Source organism: Magnolia sinica, chromosome 3, assembly GCF_029962835.1.
Source record: "Magnolia sinica isolate HGM2019 chromosome 3, MsV1, whole genome shotgun sequence".
Classification (NCBI taxonomy): Eukaryota; Viridiplantae; Streptophyta; class Magnoliopsida; order Magnoliales; family Magnoliaceae; genus Magnolia; species Magnolia sinica.
In genome coordinates, this window is record NC_080575.1 from 21,002,275 (window position 1) to 21,025,636 (window position 23,362).

Sequence of the window (23,362 nt, forward strand, 5' to 3'; positions counted from 1 at the left end):
TTCCTTTCCACGTGAGAGAATTCTTAGCTTTTTTGGTCTTCCAGATGACCTCCTCTGTCTTGGGGGTTAATCTACACACAATACTCCTTGAAGCCCACTAAAATTTTTATTCGCTCTTGTCACATACTAGGTACACTGATTCGCTATACGTTGTCAAGTAATTTTGCGCTATATAGAATGGAAAACAGTATGAGTAATGAAGAAGATTATAGTTTATACATGCTCAGAGGACATTCATACAAGGGTATCCCTTCACGTTAAACTCGCGACATATACACAAAAACTCATTGAGCTTGACTGTATCATTATAATCTCCCACAACATAGTAGTTATCTCGAGAAATTGCATGACAGCGAACATCTCACGCCTTCTGCATAAGATCCTTTAATTGTTCCTCCTCCCATGGTGTCAATGGACCTACGAATGATGCTGCAGCTTCTCTTTTCTTGTAAAACAACTCATTTATCGTAAATCTTACCGCCTCTATCAATTTAGTAATGGGTATTTGTATGCTTCTTTGAAGAGAGCATTAACACACTCGGATATGTTTGTAGTGACCAAGTTGAATCTTTTTCATGGAAAGTGCGAATATGCTCATCTCTCGTACTGATTTCTCTCAGCCATACATGTACTAAGGGGTTGGCCATTTCGATATCATGTATTAACTTTTCGAATTCAGCATTCCTTCATGTCTTCATAGCCCGCCAGTAATACATCTCCAATGACTTGTCTTTAAAAGTGTCTAACAAGTTTCTATAGATATGATACACGCAGTAGCCATGGATTACATATAGGAAGACTTGGGGAACCTCTTTCATTAAACATTCATATCAGTTGGATATAATCACAAGACCCTGAAGAGACCCTAACGCATAGTTAAGGTAGTTAAGGAACCAATTCCAACTGTTGTTGTTCTCTGATTCCCTGATGTCAAACACAACTGAAAAAATATGATTGTCCCCATCTAAGGCCATGGAAATAAATAGAACACCCATGTATTTTCCCTTTAAGTGTGTCCCGTCAATGGTCAATTCCCTCAGCATAAAATTTTGAAAACTTCGATTGCATTGTCCGAGCGCTACAAAACTTCTCTCGAATTTGAAAGTCTCTAGGTTAACAACTGCGGCCATCACCGTCCCCGGGTTGGCCATCCTCAACTCATGCAAATACAAGGAGAGTTAATTGTAGGAGTCTTCATAAGACCTCATAACGTGATTTATTGCAAGCTCCTTAACTTTTCATGCCTTCTTATAACTGATAAGAATATTATATTTCTCTTGCATAGCGAAAATAATATCACTTGGCCTCAACCCTATGCGTTGCTCAATGCGGCTAACAACCAAATCATACGCTAACTTACTGCATGCTTGCCGGTGATCGCTCTTCATCCATGACATGTCACACATGTGTTTTGATGTATAATTCCGTATCTTAAATATCCCCACGTCATTCACCCGACATGCATGAACCCTCCATTCGCATGTATCTTTGAAGCACACCACGGTGTATCTCGTAGAATTTGAGTACAATACCCTATATTGGAAGTCATTGCGAATTGCAAATTGGCTCAAAACATACTGACACCGACTCTTGTCCTCAAACGTTTGCCCAACGGCTATATCGATCGATTCACCCAATGAATCTGTATATTCCAGCATTTCTACATTGGTGAATGCAGCATCTTCGAATGGCACGGGAACTTGACGAGTGATGAAGTTTGATGTTTCGGGAAGGTCTGGAAGCGGAATGTCGCTTACACGTATAGATCGGGTGGTGGATGATGATGAGAGATCTACTGTTGTTGCTAAAAGCGGTGCCATGTATTCATAAATGAGATTAAGGTCACGTGCACTGCTGACTTGGCTAGTCACCAAGTTTGATGTTTAAGGCGGCTCGGGCAGTTGACCATTGCTTACTCCTAATTGTAATTGACATGGATTATATTCAAATTCAATGCAATGCTCCTCAGCCACACTATCCATGTGCATTGTCCTATTAATGTGTTGCATTGTCTCGATGACTAAAGGGATGAATTTATCCAAATGCTCTATTCCCAAGAACTCTCTCACGTCATCATCGCCTTCGATTTCGGTTGGAGGGATTGATTCGTTTGAGCAATGATACAATACTTTCATACTAATATCACAATCTGTTGGTCTACTCTTAATAATCCTGTAAGTTCTAGATAGAAGCTCCTCGTACGTAGTCTCGACACATAGCGTAATAGTTTTCGAACTTTTACCTGTGTACGAGTATCACTTGTTTTCACATTTTATCTCCTTGCCATAACAGCAGATGATTCTCATAACCATTATCTGAAAACCAATACAATGACATATTATTAATGAATCATTAAACAATGGAAGCTTGCCATAAGACAAAACTCGATTAAATAATAGAGGACTTATGTAACACCCTGAAAATCGCAGGTCAAGTAAAAGCTCAGCTCCCGAGTTCCAACACATCACTTATACAACATAGATAATGATGATTGAATGTTGTTCGTATTAGTGCATTAAACATAAGTGGAATTATACCAAAACAACATATCATACTCTAGAGACAGTTAACTTTTGCAAGCGGAAGACTGTGATAAATATATATATTATATAAACTGTTGTAAGTCTCCAGAGTGTGAACATGATTCCAGGTTAAATATATACATGTATGCTCCAAAAATGAATAAAATGAAGATACATGGGTGTTCTAAAGGTGCAAATAACATGTGTAATGGCATCTAATCAGCATCCCCGTAACCCCGTCGATCAAAACATGGTCTACATAGACCCACTTGATAGCTATATATAGGAGAAACCCTCCTCATCATCATAAAAGTTCGGCTCCGCCTCATACGCATCGCCATCATCTGAAACTAAAACAGGGTCTGGTGGGTGTTTAAAACACCCTCACATGTTATCAATTCAGTCAAGCAGTAATGATAACGCAATACAACAATCAGGTCCTAAGTACTCTTGTTAATGCAAGAATGATATGAAATAATGACGCATGCCCTCACCTGCGCTCCGTCAACGACTTCATCTCACGATTACGGCATGAAACACTTCCTCAGTGCTTGACTTGCTACGCCAAAGGCATAAGTAATGCGGTGCATGCACGTGATTAGCCAGGTTGCTTACTTAGGTTTATTCATACAGCAGGATTGGGAAGCTAAAGTACCTCCCTTATATCAATTCCCAAACAATGATCCATTCTAGGGTCGTCAGTCCTAGCAAATCTCATACGATGTTGCAGTTCTAGGTTACTATAAAGGGCTCGTCACCTGATCAGTGCAGGCCTAGTTTGTACTCTGGTTGCTACGGAAAGACTCGTTGCCTCAACGCAGTCTTAGAGTACACTCAAGGTCACTACCACCCACACCCTACCAACTGGCAGTTTATTTTCGAAGGCTCGTCACCAACCCTACTGGGGACCACAGCCAGGCTGCGCAAGGGTAGGCCGACAGCTCGAATACAGTGTCCCATACCACCGTATTCGGCTCGCGAGTTTAGTTGCTCACTGGTCACTATAGGGAAGCTCGTCACCCCAGCGTAGGCCGACAGCTCGACCACGATGTCCCATACCACCATGCCCGGCTCATGAGTCTTAGTGAATCGAGGTACCAAGGTTAAAGGGGTTTTCACTAGTGAGTTTGGTACCTTAGATTCAAGCAGTAACGTCTATACATGGTGAACATATATTAGGCAAATTGGGCTACTTGGTAAGTTCAATTGATACAAGCATACGCTGAATTAATCGACATAGAGCGCTAACCACTGTCGACAATCATCGTACGACTCGGATTCACCGAATGTATTACTTGTAGTGAGACTAGCTCAGCTACTCCAACATGAATTGTTACCGATTGCCTGGACTATGTCGTAGTCCCACTCACATTCCAAACAATAATATTCACATATAATAAGCCAAAACAACATGTGGCAACTGAAATCAAATACAAATCTCATATGAGCATTTCAACAAACACATAGGGTACATGTTAGCATACATAGGCATTTCAACCATACAACACGTTGTAGCGATATAGGTTACATAAAGGAAACTATATCCATAGTTAAAGGAATTGAGAATCCTATCTCAACACCCTCATTACATGCATTTTAACAAGTATTTCCTCATTGAGGCATTTTATCAAACACTTAGACTGCACATATTACATACAGGTAATAACTTAGTTAAAACACATATTATAGCAAATCCTTTCACAAAGGAGATGCCACGTATACAACAATCATGTATTTACAATCAATAGTCATGGCATACACAAATCATAATTCCACATTCATTCAAACATTTCAACAAACACTTGGAATGCATTGAAAACAATATAGTTTTACATATATATGTAATATATGGAAGACATCGTATCTAAGCAATCAATTCAGTCATAAATCATTAACTGACATTGAAAGCCTTGAAAACCATAACCTAAACATTTATAGTCCGCACCTTTCGCCGGTAGACTCGTAATGAGCTCAGTTTGAACAAAATGTCTGTCTACGGCAAAAGGACAACCTACAGCACGAAATAGGTTAGCTATTTCATCCTTTACTCTACTCAAATCCCTAAAACCAATTAGGGTTACGATTTCTTACCCAAGTATGGAACCGGAATCGCCGGTATAGCGATACAAACGTGGTGGTTAAGCACGTGGAGCGGCAGGGATCAAATCCCAGGAGTAACTCCAACTCTCTCTCACACTGTCTCTCTCTTTCCTTCTCTTTCTTCTCTTTCCTCTCTTTAGGGTTTAGGAATTCGTATGGCAAGGGAGAGAGAGGGTTTAAGGCCCTTATATAGGCCCAGAATTGATGGGAATGGCCCCAGGGCCAAGGTATACTTAGGTTACAGCCAAATAATGTCTGTTCTGATCCAATGGAGCACTTCTGGAGGCCCCTTTGCTGAATGCGGTTGGACTTAAGTTCCCTGGCCATGGATCTAGTCAGGCTAAGTTTTCGGTCTGATCAGATTTACAGATCGACCGTGGCGGACTAGTTTCAGTTCAACGGTCACCAGTACCCGATCAGGGCCACAAGTATATTGACATGTGTTAGAAATTTTTCCTGATCCGAGGGTATAATTGGGTCAGATTCTGACAGTATGAATCCTTAGATTTGGCCTGCAAGTGAACCGACTCAATTCACTTAAGTTTCAGTTCGTTTTCTAAAGATATTCGCGTTTCTCACACACTTCGCTCTGGGCTTAAGTTGTACATTTTTTTATACAATTAGGACTTGATTTCCGAGGTGGTTGTCAAGTCCAGTAATGCGGTCATAAGCATATGGTTTCGCGTTAATCGAACTTTCGACGTGCTGTCCAGGTCCGATACGGAGTTTCTGCATGCTCCCGAGAGCAACCGGATTTAGAGATTGATTGTAAGTTTCAGGGTAACGTAGCGTCAGCGATCCTATTGATTTTGGGTCTTGCATATCATATTTAAAGTGATTAGTGCTAATTTCACAGGTAATCTAGTTTAACACTAGTTAATTCTCATCTAATTTCTAAAGGATTTGGTCCTTTGATTTCTGCCTAAAATGGTGCTTAGGTCTTTGCACGGATTTTTCCGGGACGTTACAACGAGAACTCACTTTTCCATTATAGATGAGGATAATACAGAGCTTAAGGAAATAAAAAGTAAGCAATACGTTAAAATTTCAAATAAACAATCATAGCTTGTATGGATTAGCCCTTTAAAGATACAAATGATTTCATGTGGTGCTCGTTAAATTCAGCGACGCTATCTATTATGAAATTGAGCGAGGGAAGTATGAAAATTCAGCGGGTCAAACTATAAATTGAGCAAGGAAAGCATGAAAATTCAGCGAGGTAAACATTAAATTGAGCGGGGCAAACAGAAAATTGAGCGAGACAAACTAGGAATTGAGCGGGGCAAACTGAAAATTCCGCAAGTAAAACTACAAATTGAACGGGGCAAACTAGAAATTGAGTGGAGCAAACTAAAAATTGAGTAGGGCAAACTATAAATTGAGCGAGACAAACTGAAAAATGAGTGGGGCAAACTGAAAATTGAGCGAGGGAAACTTGAAATTCAGTAGAGCAAACTGGAAAATGAGTGGGGCAAACTTGAAATTGAATGAGGCAAACTAGAAATTGAGCAAGGCAAATTGGAAATTGAGCGAGGAAAACTAGAAATTCAGCAAGGCAAATTGAAAATTTTGTGAGGTAAACATGAAATTCATCTATGCATGCAAACAGGAAATTGAGTGAGGTAAACATGAAAATGAGTGAGGCAAACATGAAATTGAGTGAGGTAAACGGAAAATAGAGCGAGGCAGCCTAGAAATTGAGCGAGGCAAGCTAGAAATTGAGTGAGACAAACATGAAATTGAGTGAGACAAAAATGAAATTCATTGAGGCAAATATGAAATTTATCGAGGCAAACATTAAATTGAGCGAGCATAGCATGAAATTGAGCTGAGCAAACATTAAATTGAGTGAACCTAGCATGAAATTGAGATGACCAAACATTAAATTGAGCGAGCCTAGCATGAAATTGAGTTGGACAAACATTAAATTGAGTGAGCTTAGCATGAAATTTAGCTGAGCAAACATTAAATTGAGCAAGCCTAGCATGAAATTATCGAGGCAAACATTAAATTGAGCGAGCCTACCATTATATTTATCGAGGCATGCATTAAATTGAGCAAGCCTAGCATGAAATTATCGAGGCAAACATTAAATTTAGCGAGCTTAGCATAAAATTGAGTTGGGCAAACATTAAATTAAGCGAGCCTAGCATTACATTGAACTGGGCAAACATTAAATTGAGCGAGCATAACATGAAATTGGGCTGGGCAAACATTAAATTGAGCAAGCCTAGCATGAAATTTATTGAGGCAAACATGAAATTGAACTAGGCAAATATTAAATTGAGTGAACCTAATATGAAAATAATCTCTCAAACATTAAATTGAGCGAGCCTAGCATGAAAATTATTGAGGCGAACATTAAATTGAACAAGCCTAGCATGAAATTGAGTAAGCCTTAATATGAAATTGAGTGAACTTCAAATGGAATTGAGTGAGTTTCACATAAATTTGAACGATCAACGCATAAAATTGACTAAGGCTAACAAATGAAATTGTACGAGCTTGACATGAAATTCATCAATCCTAATATAGAATTGACTAAACTTCACATGCAATGAAATTTGGAATTGACTGAACTTCACATGCAATGAAATCGTTTGAGCCTAGCATTTTTTTAAAGATTTGTACCTCTAACAACCGTAGTACCAATCAAATGCAAGTTGAAGATTGGTGCTTTGGAGTGAGGGAATATTTTGAACATTTTCAAGGATTGCAGATGCAACCAATTTGGAAGATTTCACGTGACCCTATTTAAGATGGAAAATGGCAAAATAAAATGATAATATGTAGATGATAAACAAAGATTTTAATAAGAAAAATGATAAGAAAAACGTGCGTGCGTGGTTTTTTCATTGTAAGAGAGTGGAAGGCGTGTATTTTGAAAAGGCGCAGTGGGTTTTTCGTTAAAAGGAGTGAAAGCAATGGCGATGAAAAGCAGGATATTTTCGTCCTCAAATGCCCTGTCCTTGCAACGTTTAAGTTGTGAAGGTAAGTTTTGGACTCTTCAGAAAAGAAGCTGGATGAAAGGTCGCGTCTACTGTGATAATTTTCTCTTTCTTATTAAGTAAAAGTCTCGTATGCACAAAATTTATTAGTTCATAAAATATGATGGTACACATGCACATATCCACTGTCCAATGAAAACACATACCCCATTCCCCACCGTCCTTAGTGTAAAGCACAAGAAGCAGATGATAGGAGAATATTACTATTGGAGTTATCGGACACCTTTTCTTTGGACACATAATTAGTTTTATTTTAATCATTAATTTAGTGACCAGGGATCATATGATTAACATTAATTTACTAATTACCAATCCACTGTGGGGTAATAATTTTGGACGGTCCGGATTCACGTAAAAATCTGTGAGGTGTACAATGCTAATGTAGGGCGGCGGGTAGGGTGCTGAGGAGCTCACCACCTACCTCGGAGTAGATAAGGAGCGGACCAGGTGTGTCCCCGGCCTTACACAACACGGTGCGTCCTTGACCGTGGGGCCCATCTTCATGTATTTATTGTATATCCACGCTGTCCATCATCTTTTCTATTTCATTTATAGGGAATTAGACAAAAAAAGGAAGCAGATAGAAATCTTACATGGACTACACCATAGGAAAAATTGGCGATTTACCATTAATAACTTATCGTGGGCCACAAAAGTTTTGGATTAAGCTTATATTTGTTGCCTACCTTCATCCAAGTTTTTACAACCTTATCAATGGGTTGGATGGCAAATAAACATTTCTCTTGGCCATAATAAGTTTTTAACGGTAGGTGTTCAATCTTCACTCCTTCCTACTGTGTAGTCTATCTTAGATTCAGATTGCTTAATTTTTGGACGAAAAATCCAAAAATTAGTACCGTAGATGCTTAACTTTTATGCATTTTATTTTATTTTAACTAAGAAAACATATGTCAAGAAAGTAGATTTTCAGTTACGCTAAAAAAATTTGGGCAAAAACGGCCGTGATTTTCCGTAAAAGGAGCAAAACATATAGGGTTATTTTTGTCTTTAATGATTTGTTAGTACAGATGGAGGTGTAGATTGGTAAGATAGATTTCTTCCGTTCAAAAAAGAACGTGGATGGAAGGTCGCATTTATAGTAAAAATTTACCCTTTCTGGACTAATGCATTAAAAAGGCTGAAAAACTGATGCACGGCGTGTAAAAGCAATACATACTTCAAGGAGGGTCCCATGTCCAGGGCCGCATCGTATTGGGTGCCATTTGCTACCCCGCACACACCGGAAGCGGATTGCGTATTGAGTAACTCAGAACGGTAAGCGTACTGAGTAAACTCAGTGGGGTCCATTGTGAATTATGTATTTTATTCACTCCGTCCACCTATTTTACTAAGCAATTTTAGGGTTTAAGCCTAAAAATGAAATATATACGAACCTCAAGTGAAAAATGAAATATATACAAACCTCAAGTAGACCACACTACAGGAAAAAGTGTGAATTGATCATCTACCATTAAAGATTTCTTGGGGACTACATAAGTTTTGGAACAAGCTTGTATTTGTTTTTTCCCCTCATCCATGTTTCTTGGATCCTACGAATAGGTTGGATGAAAATTAAACATCACTGTAGGCTCCATAAATATTTCAACGGTGTAAATCATTATTACAACTGTTTCCTATAGTATAGTCCACTTGATCTTTTGATCTTTTGGTATACTTAAATTTTAGTCTCAACCATTCAAATAAGATGGGAAATCGAATGGACGGCGTGAATAGACTAGATACATTCACGGTTGCCCTACTCAGCACGATAAGACAGTACTGAGTAACTCAGTACGCAATCCGATTTCGCACACACCCATGCCTCCCTTTCTCTCTTATAGAGACGTGTCCTTGAATGGTGACGGTTCCAGGGCCAGTGTTATAACGATGATAAGGAATTCGATCAAAATAGATTCAAGGAGCAATAATTTCAATCGACAGATATAGAATCGACCCAAAATAGACATTCCTACCAGCCTACCATTCACGTCAAAACCCCGAAACCCTCTTCTTCTTCCATTCCTCATCCATCCATCCGTCTTCACCCCGGCATCGTCACTACCATCGTTTCCGCCCATCCTCAGCAGCAACACCCTCGTTCGCCGCTGCCGCCGCTCACCAATTCGCCGTCAGCGGCTGTTTTTCCGGCCCTCTCCGACGGCGTCCTTTCTCAGGTGACAATCTTACCTTGCTGGGCCACAAGCCAAAAAGAATTGAATGCTGCCCGCTACTTCGCCGTCAAGTAAGTTTTCTAGTGTTGCATGGCGTTTAAGGACGAAAGGATTTCATGAAACTCATGACTGAATCTATCTCTCTTCGCTACTCTTCTTTTTGTCTTTTGGGGCTGCAGATGAGACGGAGTTTTCGTTACCTTCTCGTTATCTAATGGGCCAGAATATCACATGTTACAGGTATGATGGTTTGACTTTATTTCTCGTTGATTGAGCCTCTTTTGGCACTTCAAATTGAATCTTATATATTTGGTGGATTTTCTTGAGTTTGGATCTACAGGTTTGTGTTTCCGATTATATGATTTTTAAAATTTTTTTTTTTAAAAAAAAAAAATCTAATTTGCTAAATCCGATGCTCTTCTTCTTTGAAATGCAATGTTTGATCTATACTATTTTGGCCTGTCACTGGGCCAGCCCAGGGTTTGGGCATACATTGAAGAATACGGGCTGGGCTTGGACAGAGATTGGCTCGGTCTAACCCGGCCCGTTGACACATCTATCTGAAAAACCCCCTGTTGTAGGAAGCTGGGGGCCATAGAGATCCCCGTGAGAAACTCACTTCGTTCATCAATTTCTTAACTTCACTATAAGGGTCGCGGTTTGGCTAGTTACGCTGCCAGTAACCAGGTCAGTGCTCTGTGGGCCCCATCACGATGTTATGTTTCATCCACGCCATCCATCCATTTTTCCAGATCATTTTAGGGCTTGATCCAAGAAATTGGGCAGATCTAAATCTCAGGTGGACCACACCACAGGAAAACAGTAGCGATTGAATGTCCACCATTAAAATCTCCAGGGGCCCACTGTGATGTTTATATAGCATCCAACCTGTTGATTAGGTCATACGGACTTGGATGAAGGTTAAAAAAAAAAAAAACCAAATATTAGCTTGATCCAAAACTTTTGTGGCCCCCAACAAGTTTTTAATGGTGGGTGTTCAATCAACACTGTTTCCTTTGATGCTGTCCCCTTGAGATTTGGATCTACCTCATTTTTGGGCTCTTACCATAAAATGATCTAGAAAAATGGATGGATGACGTTGATGAAACACATATCATGATGGGGCCCACAGAGCACCAACCAATAGCTAGCAGCATCAGTAGCCGAACCCGGTCCCACAATAAGACGGGAGTCCAAATATTAAGATGATCCAAAACTCAGGTGGGCCATGACAGAAAACAGTGAGAATGGAAACCTCCACTGTTGAAACTTTGCTAGAGCCAACCATGATGTTTATATGCCATCCAAACCATTTGTATGGTTATTACAATTGGGATAAACCGTAGGCACAAATATCATCCCAATGTAAAGCTTCTGTGGTCCCCACAGTTTCGAATGGTGGGTGTTGAATCCCCATTGTTTCTTGTCCTATGGCTCACTTGAGTCTTGGATCTACCTGATTTTTGGATTCCTGTTCTATATGAGCTTGAGAAATTGATGGACAAAGTGGATTTCATGGGAATATCTATTGAGCCCACATAGAACTTCCTGTGAGAGAGGGGCATGGGCAATTTGCATCTGTGTGGGCATTAATGGTGGATTGCGTGCAGCCCGAAATGTCCCTAGCAGCCAAGCTCTGTGGGGCCCACTGTGAATATGTATTTTATCCTGGCCAACCATCCGTTTGCCAGCTCGAGCCCAAAAATGAGGCATATCCGAAGCTCAAGTAGGCCACACCACATGAAACAGTGGAGATGATGATGCCCACTGTTGAAATCTTCCTTGGGCCCACCGTGATGTTTATTTTCCATCCAACCTGTTCATCAGGTCACACAGACCTGAATGAATGGAAAGCAGAAACATCAGCTTCATCCAAACTTCCGTGGCCCCAAGAAGCTTTCAACAGTAGGCTGTTTCCTATGTTACGGTCTACTTGAGCTTTGGATGAGCCGGCAAAACAAATGACTTGAATGGATAAAACACAAATATCACGGTGGGCCCCACAGAGTCATGCCACCGCCCACCTGAGATATCACTGGTGGGTGTCCCTCAAGGAGAGGTGAAAGGATCTGTGAGGGAGACTCAATCAACTGTCCGAAAGTTGCTATGCTAGGAGAGAGCCGAAATCATGCCTCCCCAGCCGTCCGTGATTACATCAAGGTTTCTCTTGCATGTATGAATGCATTGTTTCATCTTGCCTGATACACACGATCCCACGTTCCAATTTGGCACACATACTAAGATCCAATCTGACTATTGAGTGGACTACATTGTATGCATGCCTCTGTCAAAAGGTCAGTCCACTTCCCGAAGAGGCCCAAGTGTTGGAAACAACAAAGTTCGGTTTAGAAATAAATTGGGCTGAAATCCCTTTGCCCATCCATGTGTTTTATCTGCATGGTGGGGCAAATATTATGGATGGCTTGTATCTATCATACTTGTGTCTCTTTGAATCTCTGACATGTGAAAAATATGCTCCATTGTACATGCATGATTTCATTTGTATCTGCCTATAGGCTTGGGGACGCCACCCGCTTTAACCTCCTGTATCCACAAGCTTTGTGGGGCCCACCATATTGTTTGTGTTACATCCATTTGGCTAGCTCATTTAAGAAGTTGAGCCCAAATATGAGGATATCCAAAAATCAAGTGGGCCACACCCACACCACAAGAAACAGTGGGAGATGATCGCTCACCATTTAAACCTTCTTGGGGGCCTGGAAGTTTCTGATCATGCTGATTTTTGTGTTTTCCCCACACCCAGGGGGTATCGCCTTATGAAGGTGTTGGATGCCATATAAACATCAGGGTGGGACTCAAGAAGGTTTCAAAAGTGGGTGTTTCCATCTGCACTATTTCGTGTGTAGTCACTTGCACTTCTGATTTCCGCACATATGCTTGGCCACGTGTGTTTGCATGTAGAGAGACGGAAGTGACCTTAAGAAGCATCCGAATGTGTGTGGACCATCCAAACCGTGAATGAGATGGACCGGTTCATCTTGATGAGAAAATAAGGATGGTGACTCCATATTGAGGCCATCTTTTTTAAACCATCATGGACCCAATCATCTAGATGATCTCGACCATATGGAGGACGGCCCATTCTTAATGAGCACCAAGTGTTTACGTTTAATGTTGACCATTGATCTCTTTTGAATTGTCCATTCTTGTCTACAATCTGATGCCTTGTAGGACTTTGCCTGTGAAAATGTTTCATTCTTATCAAGGTCGTAATTTGTACATGCGCATCTTCAAGTGTCAAAAGAAATGCTGCCCCTCAGCTCCTACTGTTGGACATTTGCAACTATGGTCAATTTAAAAAATAAAAAATTACTTCATTCCTATGTGAGCCAGACAGCTGAGAATTGGACAGTTCAAAATTTATAACCGATGGTCCACATTCAATGTACATGTGATACCACATGATGTGCGTCATGGGACCATCCAATGATCATACTTGATCCCACGTGTTTGCTATATTGGGACATTTTTTATGCTTAATTTTAGTGGCCCATCTACAAATAGATTTTCTTGTATATTCAAATATTTTACCAATAAACACGTGCAGCATTTTAGCCATTCATGACATGTCTCTAGTGGTGATTCTTACTACAACCTCCTTAGTGATGATTTATATTGTTTATCTAGAATGTCCCACTATATACAGGCCCACATGGAAAAAAAAAATTCCGTATAAAAAATATTTACCATCTATATGGTGGTGAGTGATTTTCTATAGATTGTTTTAACTTGCTTGCCAGTGTGCACACCTTAGTTGCACCATTTGAATCCACTATATTCTATACAACTCACACTGCGGCCCTACGAACGATTGACATGGGTCCATTATATTAATGGTTCTTATTGCTTGTAAAATAAAATGAAGCTAACAATTTTTATTTTTTTTGTTGCAACTAGGATGCTCACTGGATTGGGTGGCATAGGAAAAAATGGTATGATGTTCATCATTTTTAGTTTTAGAGCTATAAAATTTGATTATTTTACAAATTTAAAATGAGTCTATATCCTGACTGAGTAGTAATTGGTGGGGAAGTGAGTGAAAACAAGTCCTTATGACTTTGGCATCTAGTTTACATTCCTACCACATATGATACTTTATACACAACACTTCCAAAATTGTGCATTTAGCATACACAAATCAATCTATTTCCAGCTGGTTGCACATGACGGAGCCACGTGGACGAATGAGTATTTTCTTATCCTTATTCCTGAAGCCTATAAATACCAGAAGCAAATATGAGAGAAAGTTTTAGAACCCAACCATCAATCTAGCGTAATACGGTGTATCTAAGCTTAGTCTCTCACTTCTCAGTAGCAGCGGATCTTAGCTTAGATTTAGGATCAGTCTGTCCCTGCGTATCCACTGGACCAACTTAGGTTGTAGCCAATAGTTGTAGTTTTCTTCCATTTGCATCCGCGTGCCGAATATGAAGGAAGACAGTAGTTTAGGGACCCTTCCGCCTACGCTCCTAGACTAGGTCGACCATAGTTGTAATTTCCGACATTGCCTTTGCATCGCTCATCAGCATGTCGCTCCCAGATGCACCTTGCTGCTCTCAACTAGGCAAGTGATTTCCCATATTGGTAATTCATTTGCATACATATCTTCTCCTTGTTTATTTCAACCATTCCCTTTTATTTGTCCATTTCAACCATTTAACTATTACACCTTCATAAGTCCTTGGATTTTCAAGAAAAAAACAGAGCTCATTTGGAAAAAGAGCCCCAACCTCCACCAATCACCTGAGTAGCGAGCACACAACAGTTGGTTGAATAGGTGAACGGTCAAGCCACGCTCTATCTCAATGCTAGGGATCGGTGGTCACTGTTTGAATCGAACCCAATTGGTTCTGGCACGCCCGCAACCCTCGCATATGTTCTGTGTGGCCAAATTCAAGGACTAACACCGTTTTGACACGCCTGGTGAGACAAGTGTGCATTTGTTAATTGAAACTTTTAACAACATGAGTAGACGATCTGATGCAGGACACATGATTTAATGCTAGCATGCAACGTGGAGATTATGAAAGATTCCATAAAGTAATTCAATTAACAAAAGATGCTAACTTACCAATTAATTAAAAGTAAACAATATGAAATAAAATATGATTTAATGTAAATCACATGCCCGCATGCTAAGAAATCACATAAATCAATTAAAACTAGGACCGATGGAAGGATAGAACTTCCAATTTATCATAGGCACGTTCCACACTCAATTGATAGATTTGTAGGTTTTATGATTAGGGTTAGGAAAGGGGAAATTTTGAAATTATAAAATTTTGGGTTCATGAGAATTGAGGATTATGGAACTAGGGTTTTAAAAATTGGAGAAAGTAGAAAATTGAAGATATAGGGTTTAGAAGATTGTAATGAGAAGGAAAAGAGGAAGACAAGAGAAGAAGAGAATACCTTTCGAAGAAGAGGAAGAGGAAGGATATACCTTGGAATTCACCACCAAACAAGCTTCTACCTTTCCACAATTTAATTGGAAGGGAGGGTTTTTTTAAAAAAATTAAAAAAAACCCTAGAAAATAAGGAGGAAAATTCCTTCACACAAGAAAGCTCCACTCTTCTTATTTTTTCTTCTTAATAACACCACTAGGGTTAGAACTTCACCCTCCTTGTGCTTTTATAATTAAAAATTCGAAATTAAAATCCAGTATAATTACAACTATGCTACTCACTTAAGTAAAGTGGCCCATCATCCAAAATAAGAAAACTAAAACATATATTATCAATCTCGACCATCAAATAACTCTTAAAAATAACAAAAAACATTAAAAAAACAAAAAACAAAATCAGAGTCCAAGGGGCCCCGATCTAAAGGATCTGGTGGCCCGATGACCTGATCGACAAGATCCAACAGTTGGATCGACACAAAATAGAAATCCTATGACTAAAATTATCTTTTAAGCAGCCCACATGCATCATCCCAAGGCGGGGTTTTCCTGATGCACGTCCAATGCATGTGAGGTCTTCAAAATGGCCCTGCGAGCCCCTTCTGGAACTCGTCACCCATCCACAAAGAAAGCTGGTTTGATATGGGTGGTCGTCTCCATCTCTGGTACACTCGAGTAGGTCCTCCGATGTCCCCATGACGATCTACTTGAGTAAGTGAGAATATGGAAGAATAAGACCTCAATCAACCCCCGAAAACATTAATAACACAAGCCGAACCAGAGGTCTCTAATCTACAACCTTCAGCAATTTCAAAAGTATGATCAACATCACAAAATAACTCTGTGGATTCTAATGGAGTCTCAGGAAGTGCGAATGTTAGCTTATGAGAATTAACTAAACAAGGAAGGTTACAAGCTGAATATTTTTTAATATAAACCAAATGTACAAATAGGCTTGTGACTTTCCTTAATGACAAGTTACTGGGCTACCATCAACCTAATCTAGAATTTCATAGATTTAGCAATGCTATGCCTAAATTGCCGATAACATCTCCACGCAATGTGCAACCAGACTCGGACGTGGTAGGCTGAAATATGCCACCACAAGTTCACAGGTAGGCATTAAGAGGAATGGACAAAATGACCGATTTAATGGAGTAAATCATGGCATGCCGGTTGTAGGACCATTTGTGCTGAATAATGGCATTCTCGGAGGTCGAATGTCCGGTATGCAGCCATGCTCATGGTGTACAGGTACCTCCAACAAGAAACCTTAGACTCCCACTCGCGGGCTAGGAAGAAATTATTAATTTGATGAATGAGGTAACAGACCAATGCCATGGTCAACGTACAAATTGTCATGTTTATCGTAAACCTACTGCGATTGGGTTGATCGATTTGCAGAAATACCAAGGGGAATAAAAATACCAAAATTCTTGTTATTTTCTAGTGACACGAATCAATCGATAGTAAAACATATCGGTCAGTTCACTGAACAATGCGGCGAGCTTTTGACCAAAGAATATATGAAATTGAAATGGTTTGCAAATTCGCTAACTGACACGACATTTACCTAGTATATTAACTTGCTTGTAAACTCAGTGCAATCTTGACAATATATGGAAGAAATGTTCTATACTCAGTTTTATAAAACTGAACATGAGTTTCATTTTAACTGATTTTTCTCAGCTCGGATATCTATCCGACGAACCAGCTGAAAAATAAGTCACCTAGTTTTAAAAAGCAAAGAACAGATGCCGAGTATTTCTGTCAGAGGTTTAATTTGTGAAATTGGCCGTAGAAGGTTTAGACGCAGAATTCCAAAAGAAATTTGAAGGAATGAATTTTGAAGATCTGGTAGATTTGTTGGATTTAGCAACCGGGTATGAATGGCTATTCAGAGAGGAAAACCAAAGAAAAAACTCATCTTCGGACACTTATTATCATGACCCAAATTATGAGATTGTATTGGCTGAAATAAACCTTAATAAATCATTTGTTAGCAAGGCTTTAGCCAAGACCGATGATGAATCATCTCTTCAGGGTTCTGGTGTAGTTAAAGGAGTTTCAGAACAAAACAAACAATATTCCTTTAATATTACAAAGGCCGATTAGATATTTAATCTTTTGTTGGTGGCCAAACTCATCAAACTTCTTAAAAACAAAGAATCCCTTTGTCAGACGAATTGAGATCCTCTTAGTCTATATAATTAGTCTTGAAGTCTTTTTCTTATTTAGCCCAATTCCAACCGTCAATCTTCAAGTCTTTCCTTCTTATCTTTTTGTGGCTATATTTTTGCAGGCTTTCTTAGCTGCATGAGAAGTTGCATGTTCCTTTGTTGGCGGATCGCGCTTTGTGGTGCCCGATGGAGAATTTTTATTGGGCCCTGTCACATTTACTAGGCCATGCTATAAAAAATCATCTCCTGAAGTCATGATAAAGGGGATTGTGAAAGCTCTCCCAAACTTTGTTGCATTTATGGATGATAGTTGAATAAAGTTTACAAACTTGCACAGGTTGAAGGTGAGCGTTGGATGAATTATTGATGGCGAATGAGCTAATGCCTGAACCAGACAACTTGCCCTAAAGGAAAAAAAAAAAAAAAGACAATTTCTCCCAAATGCAAGTTTATTCATCTCATTTTGCATTGCCAATTTAATTAGAGATCTAATCACCTATTGAGAACAGGTGCTTGTAAGATCTTTCCCACTAATATGCTACTTGCCTGGACATCAATACCAAGAAGATGAACCTATTCAAAAAACCAGGTTGATTCACTCGTTCGGTGGCCGCACCTATACATTGAGTTATACCGTTGGTTGTCCATTAATTCCAATGGTTCACCCCATCTTGTGAGCAACGTTAACTAATTTTTTTGCTCGTGATCTTGATTATTGGGCCTACCATTTTCATGGTGCATATTTCCTACATAGGTTGCATGTTGGCCGGAAAGATGGTATGTCACCACAAGTTATGGCATCATTGCTTTGCCTATAGTGGTCTATTTGCATTTGATTATTCACACAGGGATTAAACAAAAAACCCTAAAAAAGGAACATGAGATCCTATCATAAGGTAGTCCTAAAACCATTTGGGTACATTTCTAATTTTGAATCACGAATGAGATGTTGAACATTAAGAATGCATGCGAATCGAGCGAGAAATGAAACTAATGTATTCTTATTGTATGGCATAGTCTATGAAGTTCACGGATATCACCAACGTTGTAATCCACGATATTCATCTCTTGAACAACAAATCTTTCCACATCAGCGTATTTAGGTCCCAAGGAGTTCAACTCTACAACATCAATATCATGGCTCCAGGGGACAGCCCTAATACAGATGGAATACATATCAGTTCATCTACAAACATCAATATCACAACTTCAACCATAGGCGTAGGTGATGACTGTGTATCAATTGGAGAAGGCACCAAGGATATCTTCGTCTCTAGCATATTCTGTGGCCCAGGCCATGGAATCAGGTACATGCTTGAAAACTAAAGTTAGATTAGAAACTATTGGAGTCTAATATCTTTTTTATTTCTTAATGTTGATGCTTTCTCGGGAGTTTAGACTGTTTATATCTTATTTTGTTAATAAAATAGAATTAGGCAATTGTTATTTCCTAAATGTACAATTTTTCCAAATCAACAACTTTCATAATGTGGCATTAAAGCTAAAGATTCCAACCTCACATCTCCTCTGTTCCTTATTTCTTCAACAAAAATAAGGAAGTGACCTTAAGAAGCATCCGAATGTGTGTGGACCATCCAAACTGTATAGACCGGTTCATCTTGATGAGAAAATAAGGATGGTGACTCCATATTGAGGCCATATTTTTTAAACCATCATGGACCCAATCATCTAGATGATCTCGACCATATGGAGGATGGCCCATTCTTAATGAGCACCAAATGTTTACATTTAATGTTGACCATTGATCTCTTTTGAATTGTCCATTCTTGTCCACAATCTGATGCCTTGTAGGACTTTGCCTGTGAAAATGTTGCATTCTTATCAAGGTCGTAATTTGTACATGTGCATCTTCAAGTGTCAAAAGAAATGCTGCCCTTCAGCTCCTACTGTTGCACATTTGCAACCATGGTCAATTTAAAAAAAAAAAAATTACTTCATTCCTATGTAAGCCAGACAGCTGAGAATTGGACAGTTCAAATTTTATAACCGATGGTCCACATTCAATGTACATGTGATACCACATGATGTGCGTCATGGGACCATCCAATGATCATCCTTGATCCCATGTGTTTGCTATATTGGGACATTTTTTATGCTTAATTTAGTGGCCCATCTACAAATAGATTTTCTTGTATATTCAAATATTTTACCAATAAACACGAGCAGCATTTTGGCCATTCATGACATGTCTCTAGTGATGATTCTTACTACAACCTCCTTAGTGATGATTTATATTGTTTATCTAGAATGTCCCACCATATACAGGCCCACGTGGAAAAAAATTCTGTATAAAAAATACTTACCATCTATATGGTGGTGAGTGATTTTCTATAGATTGTTTTAACTTGCTTGCCAGTGTGCACACCTTAGTTGCATCATTTGAATCCACCATATTCTATACAACTCACACTGTGGCCCCACGAACGATAGATATGGGTCCATTATATTAATGGTTCTTATTGCTTGTAAAATAAAATGAAGCTAACGATTTTTATTTTTTTTGTTGCAACTAGGATGCTCATTGGATTGGGTGGCATAGGAAAAAATGGTATGATGTTCATCATTTTTAGTTTTGGAGCTATAAAATTTGATTATTTTACAAATTTAAAATGAGTCTATATCCTGACTGAGTAGTAATCGGTGGGGAAGTGAGTGAAAACAAGTCCTTATGACTTTGGCATCTAGTTTATATTCCTACCACATATGATACTTTATACACAACACTTCTAAAATTGTGCATGTAGCATACACAAATCAATCTAAACCAACATAATTCTTGAAACTTATGTAGACAAGTCAGTCCAAAACTATGAAATTTGTAAGAAGTTGCCAAGTGCCTGCATACGATCCATTGCCCTTTGGACGATTACCAGACTTTCACTCTCTTTTTTTTGTTAAACGAGTTTCCCTCCCATTTTCCTTCCTTTTCACTTGAGAAAAACTTTGATACTCTTGCAGAATGTGATGGATGATATTCAGGCACTTAGAAATTGCACACGTTGCATATAAGTACTTAAATAAAGCTGTCCAAATAATGGTCCCCAGTATCGATGTATAATGGACCATTATTTGGAGAGAGAGAGAGAGAGAGAGAGAGAGAGAGAGAGAGAGAGAGAGAGGTCACCTATTAAGGACAGTTGCTTATACGATCTTTCCCACTAATATGTCATTCAGCAATCGTCTTCTGAAGTCGTGCTAAAGGGAATGGTGAAGGCAATCCCAGACCTTGTTGTATTTACCAATGATAGCTGGATAAAGTTCACAGATGTGCACGAGTTGATGATGAGCAGTGGATGAATTATTGACGGTCAAGTAGCTGATGCCTGGAACCAAACAACCTGCCCTAAGGAAGAAAAATGTCAATTTCTCCCAACTGTAAGTTTATGCATATCTTTTTCCATTGTCAATTTAATTAGAGAACTGATCACCAATTAAGGATAAGTGCTTATACGATCTTTCCCACTAATATGATATCATGAATCATATCCTGAAGTCGTGATAAAGGGAATGGTGAAGGCTCTCCCAGAACTTGTTGCATTTATCGATGTTAGCTGGATAAAGTTCATATACTTGCACAGGTTGATAGTGAGCGGTGGATGAATTATTGACGGTCGAGGAGCTGATGCTTGGAACCAGACAACCTGCCTCGAGGAAAAAAATGTCAATTTCTCCCAATTGTAAGTTTATGCATATCTTTTTCCATTGCCAATTTAATTAGAGAACCAATCACCTATTAAGGACAGGTGCTTATACAATCTTTCCCACTAACATGCCACTCGTGTAGGACATCACTACCATGAAGATCATCCTATTCAGAAAATCAGGCTTATTCACTCACTAGGTGGCCACACCTATAGATTGAGTTAGACCATCAGTTGTCCATTAAATCCAATGGTGCAGCTCATCTTGTGAGCAACCTCGCCTGATTTTTTGTGCTAGGTGATCTTCATTGTGGGACCTACCATTTTTATGGTACATATTTCCTGCATGGGTTGCACGTTGGCTAGAAAGATGGTATGTCACCACAAGTTGTGGCGCCTTTGCATTGCTTATAAGTGATCTGTTTGCATTTGATTAATATAGAAAGTAACATCTTGATCATTGGAGAATGTTGTTGGGTCAACAAACGATAAGATTGTCAATGGGCGATTGTCAATTTTGGTAGCTCTTTGATGGGAGCATGGTTATTGGGGCTTTTCTTTTTTGTGAAAGGATTACTCCCACCACCTTTATCTTTGCGGATGCATTATAGGTGGTGGGCTGTCCCATTTTTTCACAAAAATATATTACAGTAATTTCATGGTGTAAGATCTCAATTAAGTTAAAATGATTTATATCAGAAACAAAGAGAAGGTGAACGAACATTGTCAAGGCTGTCAACAGGCTGGGCATGGGGCTGCCTTCGGCTAGATTTTGAACTGTTCAGTCCAGGCCTAATGGGCCGGGCTGATTCAAAATTTTGATTTTGCTTGACCCATGTCTGGCCCATTGACAGCCCTACACATACTAGTGCAATTCACCTAATGACACAAATGTGTGTGTGTGTGTGTGTGTGTGTGTGTAACAAAAGGTGCGAACATAAAAAACTGAAATTTATTCACATGGGACCCTAACATGAGGTAGACCCCACACATCTGGGACGCTGCTAATTTCGAATCATGAATAAGATACCGATCGTTAAGAACGCATATATGAATCGAGGAAGAAATGAAATAAATGTGTTTGTTTGTGGCATGGTGTAGTCTGTGAAGTTCACCGAAATCACCTACTCTATAATCCACGACAATCATTTACTGAACAAAAGTCCTTTCACATCCGCTTATTTTGGTCCCAAGGGTTTCAAGTCTACGACCTCAATATCACAGCCGCCAGAGACACCCCTAATACAAATGGAATCCATGTCAATTCATCCACGAACATCAACATCATAGGTCCCATCATTAGCGTAGGTGATGATTGTGTATTAGTTGGAGAAGGCAACTATGGACTTTTCATCCCTGGCATATCAAGCAACCTTGATGATGGAATTAGGTACATGTTTGAAAATTAGAGGTAGTTTGATGATTAAATTAGAACTGTTGGAGTGTAGTATTTTTCTTATTTCTTATTTTCATTATTTGTGAACATGTGCAGCCTTGCGAATGCTGATCAACCACATTACTTACAAAAGCATCACCGGTAGCAAGTTTGCAGTCTTTCTTGCTTTCTTGCAGTGCAGCCGTTCCATGCCAAGACATTCAACTTTACTGATATGGTATTGGCAAGATCATCTCCTATTGCTCTAACATTGATCAACTGACTACTTCAAGCATATAGAATCCATCACTTACAAAACACAATGTAAGCAGTCCTTACCAGAGAAACACCACTTGTATCTATTTGGTAACATTTGAATATTTAGAAGGGAGTAGGAAGATCCAAATCTCAATTGGACCGCACCACAGGAAACAGGGAATTAGGGAATTGAACACTACCATTAAAAACTTCTTGGAGCCACCTACGACTGGTTGTAAATGTTAACAGTTGGGGTGTAGGGCCCACCGTGGCGTATGCATGGCAACCAACTGGTCTGACATGGTTGGTCCGCAGTGAAAATGGGATACACCAAAGATCATGCTGACCCAACCATCTAGTGGGCCAGCACGTGAATTTAAGGTTTTTGGGTGGTGGTCCTTAACATTCTGTCATATAAGCCCCATATGATGGTTGGATCACCATGATTTCTGGTGCATCCTATTTTCATGATGGATGTCGTACCTTCACCATTGTGGGGCCCCACATGCAGCTAGTTGCACGTTTTTTCCTCTGCAGCTATTTGCGTCAGAGAAAATAGGATTTGATTTCTTTCCTGAAGTGTCTTTACTGCTCGAATTGCATATCGCATGCATCATCCCATTGCACCCACATGATGAAATGGTCCCAGGATTTGAACCGTCC

General features: G+C 39.5%; 1 long non-coding RNA gene across 10 annotated transcripts; it reads left to right on the plus strand.

Annotated features, from left to right (window-relative positions):
- The first annotated feature begins 9,430 nt into the window (after nucleotides 1-9,430).
- Nucleotides 9,431-22,921, plus strand: LOC131239675 (uncharacterized). Of its 10 annotated transcripts, none has more exons than XR_009168320.1 (9): nucleotides 9,431-9,872; nucleotides 9,981-10,041; nucleotides 10,281-11,961; nucleotides 13,720-13,754; nucleotides 17,527-18,711; nucleotides 19,939-19,973; nucleotides 20,600-20,800; nucleotides 20,919-21,102; nucleotides 22,559-22,921. It is a non-coding gene; the product is annotated as an uncharacterized LOC131239675 (long non-coding RNA). The 10 variants fall into 10 exon arrangements; XR_009168327.1 differs by having other exon boundaries at nucleotides 18,422-18,711; XR_009168319.1 differs by lacking the exon at nucleotides 10,281-11,961 and having other exon boundaries at nucleotides 17,527-18,077; nucleotides 18,422-18,711.
- Nucleotides 22,922-23,362: the final 441 nt, after the last annotated feature.